Consider the following 14461-nt stretch of genomic DNA (forward strand, 5'->3'; position numbering starts at 1 on the left):
GGTTTGATGGTATTCAAAGGGTATAATGGCTATTTACAGGGTATGATGGCTTTAACTATTTAGTATTTGCATGGTATGAGAGCTATTTACAGGGTTTGATTGCTATTTACAGGATATGATGGTTATTTAGTATTTGTAGGGTATTATGGCTGTTTGAGGAGTGTAATGGCTAGGCTATTCATACAAGGCTATTTATGGAGTATCATGGGTACTTACAGGATATGATGGGTATTTACAGGTTTTATAGTTATTTATAGGGTATGATGGGTATTTACAGGATATTATAGCTTTTTACAGGGTATGATGGCTTTTTAGCTCACCTCCACCAAGTCGAGATGAGCTTATGCTATACCGTTGGCGTTGGCGTCGGCGTCCCAGTTATAGTTTTAGGAGCAAGTCTATTCCCAAGTAACTATAAGCCCTACCTGGACCAAACTTGCATGGATGATGCATCTAGGGATGGACACTACCAGACTTGCTTCGGATGCTGGATCTGACCTACATTTTCCAGATGAGTGACCAGGTTAAAGTTTTTGGAGCAGGTGCATTCCCAAGTAACTATAAGCCCTACCTGGACCAAACTTGCACGGATGATGCATCTAGGGATGGACACTACCAAACTTGCTTCGGATGCTGGATCTGACCTACATTTTCCAGATGAGTGATCAGGTTAAAGTTTTTGGAGCAGGTCCATTCCCAAGTAACTATAAGCCCTACCTGGACCAAACTTCCATGGATGATGCATCTAGGATGGACACTACCAGACTTGCTTCGGATGCTGGATCTGACCTACATTTTCCAGATGAGTGACCAGGTTAAAGTTTTTGGAGCAGGTCCATTCCTAAGTCATTATAAGCTCTACCTGGACCAAACTTGCATGGATGATGTATCTAGGGATGAACACTACCAGACTTGCTTCGAATGCTGGATCTGACCTACATTTTCCAAATGAGTAAACATGACAATGTGTTTGGAGTAGCTCTATAATTATATGGCCTGTTATGATTTAACTTGCATAGATGGTGCATTCCAGACTTGCTTTGGATGTAGGAAATGAAAGACATTTTCTTGATTAGTGAACAGGTTTAAGTGTTTGGAACAGGTCAATTCCCAAAGAACTATAAGACCTACTTACACAGAACTTGCATGAATATTGTTTTCAGGGTGCACACTAACTATAAAGAAAATATGATGTGAGATTTGCATTACTTTTACTGATAACATTTGTCGAGGTGAGCTTCGTAATCTTTGATTACCTATGTTTAGTATATACAGGGTCTGATATCTATTTACAGGGTTATTTAGTTTTTATAGGGTATTTCAGGGTAATATGGGTATTTACAGGGTATTGCGGCTTTTTACAGGATATGATGGCTTTGATGTATTTACAGGGTATGATAGCTATTTAGAGAGTTTGACTGCTATTTACAGACAGGAAATGATGGCTATTTACAGGATATGATGGCCATTTACAGGGTATGGTGGCTATTTGCAGAGTTTGATAGCTATTTAAAGGGTATGATGGCTATTTACAGGGTTTTATGGCTATTTACAGGATTTGATGGCTATTTATTTTACAGGTCTGACGTTTATTTACAGGGTTTGATTGCTATTTACAGGGCATGATGGCTATTTACAAGATATGATGGCTATTAAGAGGTTATGGCTGTTTACAGAACTATATAAATGGATTATAGCTATGTACAGGGTATTATGGCTATTTACAGGATGTGATGGCTTTTTATTGGGTATTATGACTATTAATGGGGTATCATGGCTTTTCAGGATATGTTGGCTATTTAGTGTTTACAGAGTATTATATCTATTTACAGGGTATTATGGCTATTTACAGTATATGATGGCTGTTTACAGAGTATTATGGCTATTTAAACAGGGCTATTCAGTATTTATTATACCCCATGCAACAAGCTGCGTGAGGTATAATGTTTTTGACCCATCCGTCAGTCAGTCAGTGTGTCAGTCAGTCAGTCCATCAGTCTTGTTTTTTTGTCAGTGCAACTCCTCATAAACCGTTGCACAGAATTTGGTCAAACTTTGCAGATATTTAAGACACAATGTGTAGATGTGCATATTACCAGGAAGTTCCGATTCCATTATTTTTTCTGGGAATTTCGGCACTTTTCAACTTAGATTTTTGGCCATATCTTGAATATAGAGATGAACAGTTTGTCAGTGCAACTCCTCTTAAACCGCTGCACAGAATTTGGTCAAACTTTGCAGATATTTAGGACACAGTGTGTAGATGTGCATATTACCAGGAAATTCCGATTCCATTATTTTTCTGGGAATTTTGGCACTTTTCAACTTAGATTTTTGGCAATATCTTGAATATAGAGATGAACAGTTTGTCAGCGCAACTCCTCTTAAACTGCTGCACAGAATTTGGTCAAACTTTGCAGCTATTTAGTACACAGTGTGTAGATGTCCATGTTACCAGGAAATCCGATTCCTTTATTTTTCTGGGAATTTCAGCACTTTTCAACTTAGATTTTTGGCCATATCTTGAATATAGAGATGAACAGTTTGTCAGCGCAACTCCTCTTAAACTGCTGCACAGAATTTGGTCAAACTTTGCAGATATTTAGTACACAGTGTGTAGATGTGCATGTTACCAGGAAATTCTGATATCATTATTTTTGCCTTAAGAGTTTTGCCTATTATTGAAGAAACTTTCCAGCTAGGTAATAAGGAAATCCACTGGAATCAACTTTTGTAATGAAATTTTATGTGAAATATTTTATGACTTTAAAAGACCCCTATTGATTTTGAGATCAAAATATTAATGATTTAATACACACACACACAAAATCTTGGTTAGTTCTCACCCCCCACCCCCACCCCCTCCCCAAAATTGGTGCTTTGCCTTAAATAATTTCATAAGTACAGTATATAAACAAACTCATATGACTACATCATAATTTTGTTTCCATCAATTATTTAAATGTGTAAATTGTCATGTGTTGCACATGGACTTGCACTCATTAACAAATCGAAACCACTGAGGAATTTAAATAACAGTTTGTCAGCATAACTCCTGCACTGAAGTTCCTGAAACTTTGTAGGTATTTCAGACATAATGTATAGATTTGTGTATTACCAAGAAATTTTGATTCCATTATTTATCTAGAAACTTCAGCCCAATTAAATTTGTAACATACAAAGATTTGAATGACCTTATATGCAAGAAGTTTTGATGTGATGATTTTTTGCAAGTAATGCCCCTTTTTGAATTATACTGTGTATTTAAAATGCACTGTACCATTCATTACGTGTTGCATTGTCGAGTTTTGGGGGAGCGTGGAGTATGTGAGCTTGCTCACTTTTTCTTTTTGTGAACGGTCGATAGAGGATGCTTGTACTTCTCATAGGCATCTGATCACACCTCAGGTGTTTCCAGGGGTCTGTATTTTGACCTGTTCAGGATTCGTTTTTTACTGGATTTATGAGATTGATAACTTCGTTATCTTCACCTTTAACATTTCTAAAAAAAAAAAAAAAAAAAAAGAGAGAGAGCAACGATTCGATTAAATAGATCATTCTTAAATTTATGGCTATATTGAATTAAAGATATCGTTGATTATTTCTCTCTGTAGAAGATCTGATGCGCACATTAATTGAATAATTCAACTAAAGAGTTCAATAATATCACATCCAATTCCATTTGAATTGGAGGCTTTTATCAAAGAAAGTGTTCATTTCCCATATAATACAATTATATAGATCCGCCCGTTAAGTTTTATTAACAATTAGAGTTATTCCCCCTGAGTCTACTTCCGTTAACCCCCCTTTTCATTCAAAGACTCAATGAATGAGGTTGGTGCAAATTTAAAGGGCAATTTGTTGCAGATTAAGATAAGTTAGGAAAATAGTTAATGCATGTTATACAGGTATATGTTTTTGTTATCTATTCGGTTGTTGTCTGCTGCAATCATTTTAGGCGTATTTATTAATGATTTCCCGATGATCCTTGATTTTATCTCTGCCAATTTTGCTAGCGTCTTGTGGCCATCTTGTATTTAGTCGACCACTTGATAATTTAGTTATCACTTAAACAGTTTCACACTGCTCAACGCGTTATCGGCTATTCGGTTGTTATCGGGTATTCGGTGGATAACAACTTTTGACAGGTTAGTAAATTGTTGCAAATAAACATTGTAATAATAGAAACAGAGACTGTTGATTGTGCTTTTTGTGAACAAGAATGAATACAGATACAAAATAAAGCCCCAATATGTCTTATTATAGTATTTGTGAGTCTTGGGAAGACTTTAAAAGTCAAATTTGTTATATTTTGCAAGTTTTTGTCCGATTGGCATTGCTGCATATAGCCTTTTTCTTCAAAATCCTTATATTTATCGCATTACATTAGTTATTGTCCACAATGTGACATCGTCTGAATCCCGCAAAGATGCAATTAAAGGGTAAAAATTCCCGTTTTTTAACTTTTAGGATGTTATCGGAAATACGGTTGAATGGTTCACTTTGTTATCGGAAATGTCGGTTTTTGTTATCGGAAACAAAGGTTGTCATAGGTTAGGAAAATGTGAAGAAACAACAGAAAACTTCATTAAATCTAAATATTAAAAATGGCAGGCACACAATTCGAATTTTTGGCTATCATTTGTCTCTTTTTAGCATACTTAACTTAAAAAAAAAAAAAAAAAAAAAAAAAAAAAAAAATAAGGTATAAGTTTTAAAACCTCTGAATTATAAATCTCTATTGTAACCAAAATACAGATTCCAGATTTAATTATTGCGATTCTTACATTGCATTATTCGCAATATAAAAGACTCGCAATAATTGCTGAATTCACAGTAATTACATGTATTCTTAGTTTTCTGTGATTGCCTTTCACTTTACGACTGTTCTTCGCTTTTGTCTCTGTTTTGCTTGCTTCGTCTTTATTCGTTGACTTTGCATTTTTGATCTACCCTTAACCACCTTTTGTTAGTACTAAGTACATACATGTTTTAGTTCGGTATCAAGCAATTAAAGAATCTAAACTCAAGGGTGGTTTAATGAATTTCCCGAAAGGGTGTTAAGCCAAATATGACCTAGAATTCTAACTTTTGAGGGGAAAAAAAGAGATTGACTTTACTAGTTTTCAAAAAGCGTTACTGACGGAAGGAAATTATGAAGATAACAAACAGTAATAAAGCCCAAGTCTATTGTCACAATATAAGTCTATTGACACAATATAGCTTTGGAACAGAAAAAACACGGACCTATAAAAACATCAGAGGTTGGTTTAGTGGCCAAGAAGGAATAAACACCCCCTGTCGATCGGTCACACCCACAGTGTGCTCTGTATCATTATCGGCCAAATGGAAAACCCGTAGGTAATTCAATGTGTAGGTGGAGCTCATGCCTGGAGCTGGAGAGGGGGGGGGGGGGTCAGGGAGGTTTGAACCTCACCTGGAATTTGCAGAGTTATTGAATTTTATACTCAAGCAAATTAAAAAAACCCTTGGCACCCCCCCCCCCTTCATTGAAAACGCAGATCACTGATATAGGAAAAGTTAAACATATGAAGAAGTGAAGTGAATCGACCAGTCCCCCCCCCCCCCCAAGTGTTTTTCACGTTTGGGAAATTTAACGTTTTTTTAATTTAATTTATAAAGAAATATTTCTTTGCGATATGCACCTCATTCTACTTCCTCTATTTTAAACCTTAAAATCAAATGGTTTGACACAAACAATGTTATTGCTCTATATTGGACATAAAAACATTTAGCCTTCTAGGCTCATTTGGGCACTTGAAGTGACGATGTTTTTTTTCAAAATGACATACTAGTATTAGATCGGAAGACGTGACTAACTAAAGCAACTATAGATTTGTTACATACATGTCATATATATATAATGTTTAATGGAGAACAGAAAAATGATTGAACAGATGGGGAGTTAAATTATAAAATCATAATTATAATAATAATTCTTATTTATATACATGTACGAGTATCAAAACAAAATAACAATGGAAAGCTGAAATTTTTTTTAAAAAAAATTTACTTAAGGTAGTCCTATCCTCGGCAGTTATGTAATTGAAAATGCTCACAAATATATCTCTGAATTCACAAATTAATGTATATTTACCCACTGTATTTCTTCAAAGTTAATCATTATAGTTTATCATATTAGATAGGGGAAATAATCAAATCTCCAATATATTCAGAAGACGAATAGAAACATCAACTATGCATTTTCTAATTGAAAACTGATCAAAAATATATTTTAAGTTAAAAAATAATAGGTATCCAGACATTTAGGGAAATTTGCATGTTTTTTTAAAAAATACTTTTTTGGTTTTACATGTATAGGTCTTCTATTTACTTCCAAAATTTATATAATACATAATGTAAAAAGCTTGTGCTATCATCGCAAGACATCACAAATCACTTCCAATTTCATATTATGCTAAAAAGCACTGGTGTTTAAGGTTAAACTCAAGAAAATCCTATTCATCTAAAACTGTATTTACTTTTTACTTGTATAAGGAACAAATGTCAACTTTTTACAAGACCCTTTCTAAGACTTCAAAAACCTCAAATCATATTAAGATGCATAAAATGGAAATTGTTGCATGAATAGTTTTCAATTTCAAGCTTCATGTTGAGACTTTTTAAATTAAATAATAATTTTAAGAGTTATCCTTCATGGCTGAGGATTGCATATCCTTAAACACATTACGTCTGCTATTTTCAAGGATTGACGGATTATCAATTCCTTTTTCCCCAATCTATTTCTAAAGCTGAAAGAAACTTTTTAACCTGAGTTTCCGATAACGTACACCCGTAAAAACCGAATTATCCGGCAACATCAACCTTGTTGACGATAACATGTTTTAACCTAACGAGACATTTTAGATGCCTGTTAACTAACCCTTCATTTGGATTTTTGATCTCAGTCTGCTTATCTTCAGGTATATGATTGTCCATAGAATAAATAAACCGTTATGTTTTATAGAATAATCTGATTTTGACTTCTACAAAAGATAAAATGTGATAAAATATTCCGAAATTTTAATAAAATATCATTTGAAAAAGCTGTATATCTTTAGAAAGAGAGTGATTTGTTTTGTTCTTTTTGCTGCTGAAAGTATAATCATTTATCTGCCTAAGATCACAAACTTTGTTTGCTGAAGGACGCAATTATCGTTGAATTAAGAAATTTAAAATCACCTATGTTTTCTAAACTTTGCTTTCCTTGCACCGAATGCCCGATAACAACCGAATAGCCGATAACGCGTTGAGCAGTGTGAGTTTGAATCTTGTAAGTATGTGACATTGTAATTACATTTTACCTCGATCGTCACGATTTAACAGATTGCAGAGTGGATATTTACACATATTAAATTATCTTAGTTTTAAATAACTGATCCGTCACTTTTTACATCAAGGGGAGGTAACCATTATTTAAAAAAAAAACTTAATTGTTGGTAAGTTATCTCTCGTTTAACAATATAACTGATAACTTTTAATTAACAAAACAGATATGTAACAATGAACGACCAATTAATTTAAGTCGTTTTTATACAAAGATAAATAAATATATTAGAAAAATGTAAGTTAATTAGTTATCCAGACATTTAGGGAAATTTGCATGTTTTTTTAAAAAATACTTTTTTGGTTTTACATGTATAGGTCTTCTATTTACTTCCAAAATTTATATAATACATAATGTAAAAAGCTTGTGCTATCATCGCAAGACATCACAAATCACTTCCAATTTCATATTATGCTAAAAAGCACTGGTGTTTAAGGTTAAACTCAAGAAAATCCTATTCATCTAAAACTGTATTTACTTTTTACTTGTATAAGGAACAAATGTCAACTTTTTACAAGACCCTTTCTAAGACTTCAAAAACCTCAAATCATATTAAGATGCATAAAATGGAAATTGTTGCATGAATAGTTTTCAATTTCAAGCTTCATGTTGAGACTTTTTAAATTAAATAATAATTTTAAGAGTTATCCTTCATGGCTGAGGATTGCATATCCTTAAACACATTACGTCTGCTATTTTCAAGGATTGACGGATTATCAATTCCTTTTTTCCCCAATCTATTTCTAAAGCTGAAAGAAACTTTTTAACCTGAGTTTCCGATAACGTACACCCGTAAAAACCGAATTATCCGGCAACATCAACCTTGTTGACGATAACATGTTTTAACCTAACGAGACATTTTAGATGCCTGTTAACTAACCCTTCATTTGGATTTTTGATCTCAGTCTGCTTATCTTCAGGTATATGATTGTCCATAGAATAAATAAACCGTTATGTTTTATAGAATAATCTGATTTTGACTTCTACAAAAGATAAAATGTGATAAAATATTCCGAAATTTTAATAAAATATCATTTGAAAAAGCTGTATATCTTTAGAAAGAGAGTGATTTGTTTTGTTCTTTTTGCTGCTGAAAGTATAATCATTTATCTGCCTAAGATCACAAACTTTGTTTGCTGAAGGACGCAATTATCGTTGAATTAAGAAATTTAAAATCACCTATGTTTTCTAAACTTTGCTTTCCTTGCACCGAATGCCCGATAACAACCGAATAGCCGATAACGCGTTGAGCAGTGTGAGTTTGAATCTTGTAAGTATGTGACATTGTAATTACATTTTACCTCGATCGTCACGATTTAACAGATTGCAGAGTGGATATTTACACATATTAAATTATCTTAGTTTTAAATAACTGATCCGTCACTTTTTACATCAAGGGGAGGTAACCATTATTTAAAAAAAAAACTTAATTGTTGGTAAGTTATCTCTCGTTTAACAATATAACTGATAACTTTTAATTAACAAAACAGATATGTAACAATGAACGACCAATTAATTTAAGTCGTTTTTATACAAAGATAAATAAATATATTAAAAAAATGTAAGTTAATTAGTTTTTCTTTTCTTTTCTTGCCCTAAATGAACACAATGCCACCGAGATCGAAGAAGCGAAGAATGGCCCAGCCATTAATGACTGTCTCAGGGCCGCCCAGAAGTACCTCTAGTAGTCAGGCACCAGTGACTTCCCAGACGCACTCGATCGGCAGTTTCCACAAGATGTCCAGAACCAATCCCACCAACTCAGGCTCCATCAACTTCCGTTGAAGAGCAGGCTCAGCCAGTGTTGACAGCAAGTGCGGGGCAATCCATTGCACCAACCACGCAAGGAACATTAATTTCGACTTCCTCAGATGCTGGCACCACTCCTGTTCCTGTCCCATCAATCCATATGATTGGTACGCATGTTACTAATGCTATTAAGCAACGCATTATTGGTGGGCAGTTTATTGATTTGGCCACGTTAAGCACACCAAAATCTGGGTCTGATGAAAAGAAATTGGTTATCAATAGTATGGGTGAAATAATTTCTAAAGATGTTAACTCAAAAAAGGTAGAAACTATAGAACAATGGACTGATCTTATGCTCATATTTGCAAGTGTGTACTTGAGTGCACATCCCGCTAAGACTCTTGATTTGCTTAAGTACATTCAGACCGTTAGAATGGGAGTAAGCAGGGGGGGCTATATCTTGGAAGGAATACGATACGCAGTTTAGGCTGCGTAAAGAGCAAAATCCTGCTTCTTCCTGGGGTGAAGTTGACTAAGAATTATGGTTGATGTATATGAATTCTGGTCCTGCTTGTAATGCAACAAATGCACCCAAACCCACTGTTGGTAAATGCTACAATTTCAATTTCAAAGGTTCTTGTGACAAATTCCCATGCATTTATAAGCACAACTGTATTCGTTGCGGTAGTAACCATCCAATGATTCATTGCATCACACCAGTCCCAAGCACTGTGTCTGCTCAAACATTTCGCCCACAAAATCCATACGGTCAATTCTATGGACAGTCAAGTTCTCGTCCACAAACCACCATTGCAAATGTCAACTACAAGGGGTATTCAAACAGTGGTACCCTGCGCCCAACCTCCTCAAGACCAAGATTCCGCAGCCCCCAATCTATGGCGTCTAGGTTCAACACCCATTAATGTATACGCCCTTAAAAATATCTCGTCCATTATCCTATCAAAATCGTGGCAAATAGATTAATTCAAGGATTCTCTCAACGGTTTAAACTTCATTATCATGGGCCTAGATTACCAACTCAGTGTAATAATTAGAAATCCGCGGATGATCATCCCAATGAACTGAAAGAAAAAATATACAATGAAATTGAAATGGGGAGGATACAGGGTCCTTTCACACAAATACCAATATCTAATCTTAGGTTATCTCCAGTTGGGTTAGTGCCTAAGGGGGATAATTCCGGCTGGCGTCTAATAACGCACCTCTCTTTTCCGAAGTTTAGTAGTGTTAATTCCTATAAGAGAAATACCGACATCTTACGAACGAACGTAACTCGCCCTAACTTTCCGTATCTCGGTCGTTTTCCCGGGACCAGTTATTGCACCTAGTTTAAAATTAATAAATCGGAAAAATTAAGTGTATGTGTGTAATAGAGCGGACAGTATTTTAATCACTTTTTAAATGATAATTTCTCCTGGCTAATTTTCTGTAAACACTTACAATGTAATTAAAAGCGGACAAATAGAAGAAAATACGCCAAAATACCTACATGTATGACGGGTTAGGAAACACATTTGTCATGCGTCAGTGGTTATACGTATATGTGTATATACTAGTGTGCGCTGTGTTCATTTGGGGAAAGTTACGTTTTATAGCATGGATGAAATCTAAACTCATACCCTGTATAAATCCATGCAAAGGCAACAAGTTACTAGGTGATGCGCTTATATAGTGTCTTGTATGGAACGCCTTCACTGTCTTATAGCAGAACACTTTAATTGCATTGTGTCAACCTTACATTATATTGTGTCAACTCATTATGGCGTTAGAATAAAAGTTAATTATGTAATGTGAAGATATCTTACATTATTTCAACTCTTTATTACGTGAGGTTAAATGTTCATTACGTGATGTAATGATGTGTTCACATCATGGCGATTCAGTGCTAGATCAAGTCAAAAATTCTTAATTCTATGTAAAAATTCATCTGTTTTATGTCAACATATCTATTATATTATGTCAACTCTTTATTAAATGTTCCCAAAAATTCATAAATTCTCTGAAATTACCTATATTGTATCACCTTATCATTACATTATGTGAACTCTTTACTATGTGGTGCAGGTAGTTCATTACGTTATGTGAATTTATCCTTATATCAATATCAAGTCTTTATTATATGATGTCAGAATTTCATAACATAATGTGAAAAAATGGACACATATGGTCAATTCTTTACTACATTATGTTAACAATATGCTACATGATGGCGGAAATCCATTACGTGATGTGATTTTGCCGTTACGTCTCGGCAAATCATTATTACGTTATGCTATTGTATCTTTACATTGTGCCAAAGGTGCATAGCATGTTGTCAGCATATCTTATACTATTTCAACTCTTTGTGTGAAGTAAATATATCTTTATACGATTCAGAAAGTTTACTATATAAAGTTTGTTTATACCGATCTTTACACAGATTATACTCCTTCATTAGGTTATGCCGAAAGTTCACTTTATGTCACGCATGCAAAATAAAAAGGCATCTAATATAAAATTATATACTAGACCCAATTATTCCTCAATTAAATATCAAGTTTCAACTTATGTAGCATTATGTTCCCAAGGAATCTTAATTAACTGATGTAAAATTATTTTTCTTTAACGCCAAAATTCGATCACGTTAAATCTGACAATTTTCGCCCATCAAATGTTACATAAAATTTTGTTTAATGCAGTAACAAGTTTTATTTTTAATTTTGAATTGTTCTTTCATAAAAGTCTTTTCTTTCTAATCTTTCTTCAAGACATTGTCCTTAGCTTTTTATCAAATGTTAATCTTCCCTTTTTTCAATGTGCGTGCTTTCTAAAGCACGGAGATTTGGTTTAGATGGGGGGTTGGCAGATTTTAGAGATAGATATTCTAGCCCTGTAATGTTTGGAAAAAGGACTGGTTCGCCCCAATCCCTCTCCCACAGGCCCGTACGTAGTAACGGTTTCAAAGTGGGGATGGGGCAACTTCACAAAAAAATCTGACAAGCATAAAAAAAAATAAAAATAAAAATCTAAACTGACAAAAGGGGGGGGGGGGCAACTTTCCAAAATATTCTGACAGGCAACAAAAAGTGGGGCAGGAGGGAGCCAAACAGCATCTAAAGGTCAATTTACAACAGCAAAGTGCTATACTCAGAAAAAAGTTGGGGACAGAGCCCTCCCTGCCCCCCTCCCCACACAGGCGTTCTACGGGCCTGTCCCAGTAGCGAGAACGCAGTCGTCCACGTCCACTCTACATTCAATTGACGAAATTACGTAATCTTTCAACAACACAAATGGAAAGATAACTTCACTGAAACGTACCAAAAATTCGTTATCACGTAATGAGTATTGACATAATAAAGATGTTTTCACATTACATGCACGAATCTAGAGGAGGAGTTGGGGGGTCCGCCCCCCCCCCCCCTGGAATTTACAGAGTTAATAAATGTATATACTAAACCAACTAAAAGTGACCTTGGACCCCCCCCCCCCGAAAACGCGGATCTGTGTAAAGGTGTTTGAAAAGTCAGGTATGAAGGTATAAAGCTTTAGAAGTCAACGATTACCCCCCCCCCCCCCAAAAAAAAAAACGCAATAGGTTTTTCACGTTTGGGGAAGGAGTTTACGTTTTTCTGTTTTTTTTTTTTTGTTGTTTGGTTTTTTTTTTTTGCTTGTCAAGAATGTTCTAGATTGGATTTTTTTTGACTGGGGTGGACCCCTCCTGGAAAAAATTGCATTACATATAAAAATTCCGAGAGATACAGATTTGAAATAATGTAAACGTAATTTTACATCACGTATAATGCACTTTTGGCACCAACGTAATAAAGGGTTAACACAATATTTAGATATTTTTACATCACATCAGAAAGAGTTAACATATATAACCTAACTATATATCCACATCATGGAATGGTGTTTTCACATCATGTAATAAAGTGTTGATATAATAGAAAGATATGTTCATATTATGTAATTAACTTTTTCACACAACGTAAAAAAGTATTGACATAACGTTAAGATATATTCACCTCGAATCATCATGCATTTGGCATAATATAAAGATACATTCACATCGTAATAATGATATGATATATAATGTAACGATACACTCACTTGTATCGTAATAAAGAAATGAAATGATGTAAAGATACATTCATTTCAGGTAATAAAGTTTGGACACAATGTAAAAGTATTTTCACTTCACATAATGAACTTCTGCCATCAAGTTATAAAGTGTTGACATAATGGAAGAATATATTTACTTCGTGTAATATAGTATTGACATAATGTAAATATTTTTTTCCCCACTTCATAAAAACTTGACATCACGTAAAGGTACGATCACATCATGTAATGATAAGTTGACATAATGAATGTATAGTATTATCCTATAAGGCAGTGATGGCGTTCCATAATCTTGTATTTAAAAGTGTACATTTATGTGTTTGTAAGAGAGAGAGAGAGAGAGCACAATGGACAATAATTGTTGTAATGAATTATACAATGCAGCATTGTTTTCTAACGTTTCAGAAATCATGCAACCATTACAAATCAGAAAATAGTTGGCACTTCTCCGGAAAAAGTAATATTTTTAAGGTGGTCGCGCATAGATGTTTGTGTACTTGGGGAGGGAGAGGGGGTCGAAGCTCAACTAATCGAATCAAATGTCCATTTTCATTACATTTAAGTAAATACATGGAATACTACGATCCATATACTACAATCCTTATAAAAGTGGAATGGGGCAATGCATGCATATGCAATAATTTTTTTTTCCATAATAAGAAACATAAGAAAGAAGGGTAGGTTTTTCTTTATGTGAAATATCACTTCAAAGAAATAAACGAGCATTCATATGATACACAGTGTCTTCTTGGATGATCTATTATGTTGCAATCTTCACTTAATGTATCTTTCGACTGTCTTTCATGATATATGTTATATCTGTATAGATATGTGGATTATAAAAGCTGCAAATTATGCATTTGGGTAGAGTCAAAGACCAGCTTCGTTTTTTAAAGGGGGGGGGGACAGCCAGAGAAAAAAATTCAACTTACCTGGAAAAACCTGACAAGCAAAAAAAAAAAAATTCTTCTTTCGGTTCCATTTTTTTTTATACATTACTACATTAGCCTTATTTGACTGTACTGCAACAAGGGGGGGGGGGGGGGGGGAGCAAAAAGCCTTTCAATGAACATTTTCAACAGTAAAAAGTAATGTGTGGAAAAAGTGGGAGCAGGCCCCTCTGATGCTACATGTCTGTGGGTGGTGTATATTTATTAAATTTTCTTTGTACTCAAGCTATGTACCATTATGCCATTGTTTTTTTAAGCATGCATTATTCGTCAGAATACAAAATTACAA

At 34.4% G+C, this 14461-nt stretch overlaps 1 protein-coding gene and 1 pseudogene across 1 annotated transcript in view; one reads left to right on the plus strand and one right to left on the minus strand.

Annotated features, from left to right (window-relative positions):
- LOC133175867 (uncharacterized) overlaps window positions 1–14461 on the minus strand; it is a 169173-nt gene that overhangs the window by 61801 nt on the left and 92911 nt on the right. The window lies entirely within an intron of this gene.
- On the plus strand, window positions 1331–10220 carry LOC133175655 (uncharacterized; annotated as a pseudogene).

The sequence above is a fragment of the Saccostrea echinata genome, unplaced genomic scaffold, assembly GCF_033153115.1.
Source record: "Saccostrea echinata isolate AGI-Se365-2 ecotype Australia unplaced genomic scaffold, CSIRO_AGI_Sech_v1 ptg000064l, whole genome shotgun sequence".
NCBI lineage: Eukaryota > Metazoa > Mollusca > Bivalvia > Ostreida > Ostreidae > Saccostrea > Saccostrea echinata.